Below are 5,682 nucleotides of genomic sequence, written 5' to 3' on the forward strand. Positions count from 1 at the left end.
CCCGGCGGAGCGCGGGTCGGTCCCGGCCGGGGGCGGGGAAGGCAGAGCGCGGCCCCGCGAAGCCCCGGCCCGGCCACGTGCTGCGAGGCGGCCCCGGGCCGGCCCCCGGCACGGCGGGGGGAGCGCGGCGGCAGCGGGCACCGGCAGCGTGATGAAACGCTACGAAACGGCCGGAGGCTCCCGGGGGAGCTGAGGGGGGTGGAGGGAAGGGAAGATTAATAGCGGGAACGATTGGGGAAAAGAAAAAACCTGCGCACACTGCAACTTTTTTCTTGGTTTTGTGTGTTTGCACAAGGATTTCAGCCGGTGTTTTCACAGCCCTAACTGGGGCTCGCTTTTCTGAGATCGGGATCACATGGGATTTTTGTACGGTCCGGTTTTTTTGTTTTTTGGTTTTTGGTTTTTTTTTTTCCAGTTTCTCTGCCCATCCCTCTTGCTAGGGCAGTGTCAGAGGCACACAGCACCAATTTGTTGGGCGTCGTGTGTCTGTTTGTGTGTGCATTGCTCAGCACTGTCCTGAGCTGTAAAACCCCGACTCGGAAGGCTCTGCACAATGAGAGAAATTAATGTCTTATTAAGAAAAAGCGTGTATGAACCATAATCACCAAGTAGTAAAACATTCCTTTTGTGACCTGTGTTTTTCTTCTAATTTGGCTCTCTCAGTGACACATTTCTACATAAAACTAGGTTTGTCAACACAGACATGCAGAAGTTGGTTACCATCACTAGCTCCTACTTTCAAGTGCTACATCATTTACAAACATGTAGGTGCCACACACTGCAGCTTCTTGTCTCAGATTTTCCCCTCAGTGTTTCTGCAGTCTACAGTGGGACAGTGCTCCCCAACATAGAATCATAGAATCATAGAATCATAGAATGGCCTGGCCTGAAAAGGACCACACTGATCATCTAGGTTCAGCCCCCCTGCTGTGTGCAGGGTCGCCACCAGACCAGGCTGCCCAGAGCCACATCCAGCCTGGCCCTGAATGCCTCCAGGGATGGGGCATCCACAGCCTCCGTGGGCAACCTGTTCCAGTGTGTCACCACCCCCTGTGTGAAAAATTTCCTCCTAATATGTAGCCTAAATTTGTCCCATCTCAGTTTAAAACCATTCCCCCTTGTTCTATCACTATCCACCGTCATAAGGAGCCGTTCCCTTTCCAGCTTATAGGGTCCCTTCAAGTACTGAAGGCCACAGTGAGGTCTCCCTGGAGCCTTCTATTCTCTAAGCATCTTAAGGCATAGCTCAGTGCATCTGTAAGCGATACCAAAAGGACATGAAATCCCATCAAAAGTTTCAGACATAATACCCACGCTCTCCTGACATTTTCAAATCTGCCACTGAAAAGGCCCCACAGATAGAACATGGTCACTTCTCCAGGATGTTTACAATAGCTAGAAGACACTACAGTAAAATCAATCTGTGTTTGTACAGACCTGTACCTCCTGGTGGTAGCAGAGGCAGCGAGACACAGATGTGCTCCTCCATGGGCCGTGCAGTGGTTGGGGTTGTGGCCGGACCATGCACAACTGCAGCTTCAGGATCTTAAGGGACTGTGGCCCCCACATGGCTCTATTGCTGTGGAACTAACAGGTTTTCCCACTAATAATCATAAAGCTTTTGTAAATTAGAATGTACAGGTGGCACTTTCACTGTAACTACTAAAAGGACATTTTTAGTCAAATTATAGAAAACCACATTTCAAACATCTCAGCCTCCTTTTCCAGTTAGAAAGGAAATAAATATTTTAGACATGTCACATCTGAGAAAAAAATCAACATTATCCCATCATATGGTTATTTCTAAACTAAAATATTGATCTCATGTTATCTTATGTATAGGTTAAAGAAAACAACAAGCACTCAGCATAGCTGTAATTTGTATAATTTTTGTCTATATATGCAGCACTGAGAATATTATTGCCTATAGTGCATAACTATGGTCAATTCCCTTTAAAAACAATCAAGAAAGAGGAACCAATGTGTCCAACAACAAAAATCTGCATGAGGTGATGAGAAATTACCTGTTAAGGGATATCCTGAGCCATGAGTGTCTGTGCACTCGTGATGAATTGTGTTTCTCTTGTGCCACTGAAGCAACAGCCAAGCTCACAAGCAAGAGGTGTTTGCAGTTCAGGCTCTTTTTAACACCACTTCTCTCCCCTCTTTCCATTCTGGTAGCAAAGGGTGCTGAGTATCAATAAAAAGTCTTACAACACACATTTTACAAGCCAAAAAGGCAAACTTTTCAGTACTATAAAGAGATTTTATTAGGATTTTATTGTGTCATCTGGCTCCAGACACTCACCCCTTTGCTAGGCCAAGACCTAACAGCATACAGCTGAAGTGATCACTGCATACAAATCACTTTAAAAGCATCTGTTACCTTTCTGCTGTGATCCTGCACACATCTTTCTCACTCAAGTGGTCCCTCACATTGTTCCTCAGGCACTCCAGTCCCTTTCTGCAAACGCTGCCTGAGTGCAGTAAACCAAGCCCAGCCTTCTTGGTTTCTCAGAGGGCTGTTGATGACTTTGCTAAACTAAATCAGGAAGCAGAGGCACTGACAGTTACCAAACGTGAGGCACAGAAAGTTACCTTTTTCTTTTCCTAGAAGAAAGAATACTTTTGAATGTAGGTCCTGTCAGGTAAGAAATAATAGTTGCTGCCTGCATACAACAAATGGGTAGTTTTAAAATCCCACCTACCTGTCACTGTCACACAGAGCAGAGCTCAGCGCTGCCCTCCGCTCCCTGTGAGGAGCTGCAGCCATCACGAGGCCTCCCCTCAGCTCCTCTGCTCTGAGGACGCTGAGCAAATCAAGGAAAATCAGCCACCCTGCATACATCTTGCCCTCTAGGCCCTTATCTGCCTTCATAGCCTGGGGTGGCCAGAAGCATTCTCTGAGGATGCTCAGACAGGGCACGAGCAGTCCCTGCATTGGCTTCAGGCACCTGTGAACACTGGGAAGTGATGTGATGGCAGCCCAGTCCCAGCCTAGACACCCCACATTCTGCCAGCCCTGCTGGCAGCAGCACCCTCCTTGCAACTCCCTGCCTGGTGCCTTTTCATCTAGGTACATGGTAAGCAGCCAGATGTACACCCATGCATACCTACACATACCTACACACTTGTGTACATGGATATAAATCCACTCACATACAATGGATATGCAAACATATGCAAACGCTAATTAAACAATATCTGGGATGAACTGGAGATGGCAGTCTAAACTGAAATCTGCAATACTTGCAAACAGCATGCCAATGGGAGGGTGTTATGGCATAGCACAGCCAGCACCTTTCAGACATCCAGAAGTTGGAGTGTAACAGCTTCCACAGTCCATTTTCAGCTAAAGCATGCAGTTCTCTGTCACAGTCCTGAAAATACGATAAGGACGATGAAAATAAAAAAAAAAAACTTAATAACTTAATTAATGTATTTTCATTAAAACAGAGATGCCTAAAGTACTTTATTGCAGGCTTTTGTGCAAAGTGCCCAGCCTGAAGCTTTTGCTCTGTATCTTGTGGCTGAGATATTATGCTACTACAGGAGTACACTTCAGCTGAAAAGAAGATGGTCATATTTCAAAATATGCTGCCATTATTAGGAAACAAAAATACTCATTTGTGTGCCAGACCATTTCTCAAAAAAAATTTTTAGATAATATTTGTTACGAATTTCCAAGTGATATGAAGGTCAGAGCATGGGGAATGAAGTTCTGCCTGTTTTCACAGAATCACAGAATAATCAAGGTTGGAAAAGACCTACAAGATCATCCAGTCCAACCATCCACCTATCACCAATAGTTCTCACTAAACCATATTCCTCAACGCAACATCCAAACGTTCCATGAACACCTCCAGGGTCGGTGACTCCACCACCTCCCTGAGCAGCCCATTCCAGTGCCTGAAGACTCTTTCAGAAAAATAGTACTTTCTAATGTCCAGCCTAAATCTCCCCTGGTGCAGCTTGAAGCCATTCCCTCTGGTCCTATCACAGTTACACAAGAGAAGAAACGACCCCCAGCTCACTACAACCTATAGAGAGCAATGAGGTCTCCCCTGAGCCTCCTCTTCTCCAGGCTGAACATTCCCAGCTCCTTCAGCCTCTCCTCATATGGCCTGTGTTCCAGACCCCTCACCAGCTTTGTTGCCCTTCTTTGAACCCAGTCCAGGGCCTCAATGTCTTTCTTGCAGTGAGGGGCCCAAAACTGGACACAGTACTCGAGGTGCGGCCTCACCAGAGCTGAGTGCAGGGGGACAATCACTGCCCTGTTCCTGCTGGCAGCGCCGTTCCTGATGCAAGCCAGGATGCCATTGGCCTTCTTGGCCACCTGGGCACTGCTGGCTCACGTTCAGCCGAGCATCAATCAATACCCCCAGGTCCATTTCCTCTACGCAGTCCTCCAGCCACACCGCCCCAAGCCTGTAGCGTCGCCTGGGGTTGTTGTAGCCAAAGTGCAGGACCCGGCATTTGGCCTTGTTGAAACTCATCCCATTGGCTTCAGCCCAGCTATCCAGCCTGTCCAGATCCCTCTGTAGGGCCTCGACAGCCCCCGTTTTATTAGTGCATAAAGCAAAGGTAGATGAACGAAATGTAGATGGATCCCAGATTCCCAAAGATCTGCTTAAACTGCAGGAGGATGGAGAAAGCGAAGGTCAACATACCCTGAGCACATGGGGTGCCCATGGACATGAAGACTCAGTAAAAAGAGGATAAAGAATCATAGAATCATAGACTGACCAAGACCTCCAAGACCAAGTCCAACTGTCCACTTATCACCAATATTTCCCACTAAACCATGTCCCTCAGTACAACATCTGAATGTTTCTTGAACATCTCTAGGTACAGTGACTCTACCTCTCTTTGGGCAGCCCATTCCAGCACCTGATCGCTCTTTCAGAGAAAAACTTCCTCCTAACATCCAATCTGGATGCAACTTAAGGCCATTCCTTCTAGTCCTATTGCTTGTTACACAAGAGAAGAGATCAACCTGCACCTTACCACAGCCTTCCTTTGGGCAGTTGTAGAGAGTGATAAGGTCTCCCCTGAGCCTCCTCTTCTCCAGACTAAATAATCCCAGCTCCTTCAGACACTCCTCACAAGACTTGTGCTCCAGACCTCACAGCTTCATTGCCCTTCTATGAACACACTCTAGGACCTCACTGTCTTTCTTGCACTGAGGGACCCAAAACTGAACACAGTACTCGAGGTGTGGACTCACTAGAGCTGAGTACAGAGAGATGATCACTTCCTTGCTCCTGCTGGCAACACTATTTCTGATACAAGCCAGGATGCTGTTGACCTTCTTGGCCACCTGATCACACTGCTGGCTCATGTTCAGCTGAGCATCAGCAACACCCCTAGGTCTGTTCTTCACATTCTTCCAGCCACTCTGCCCCAAGCCTGTAGCGTTGTCTGGGGTTGTTGGGGTCAAAGTGCAGGACCTGGTACTTGGTCTTGTTGAACCTCATCCCATTGGCTTCAGCCCAGCGATCCAGCCTGTCCAGATCCCTGTGAAGGACCTTTCTCCCCCCAGGCAGCTTGACACTTCCTCCCAACTTGGTGTCATCTGCAAATTTACTGAGGATGCACTCAATGCCATCCGTGTCAAAGAAGAATATGTGTGGGTAGTTATGAAGAAGGGATGAAGTGCAGCCTGGAAGGAAAGTCAAGGTT

This window comes from Centrocercus urophasianus, unplaced genomic scaffold (assembly GCF_019232065.1).
Source record: "Centrocercus urophasianus isolate 14NV4802_14NV808 unplaced genomic scaffold, USGS_Curo_1.0 seq_15, whole genome shotgun sequence".
Lineage (NCBI taxonomy): Eukaryota > Metazoa > Chordata > Aves > Galliformes > Phasianidae > Centrocercus > Centrocercus urophasianus.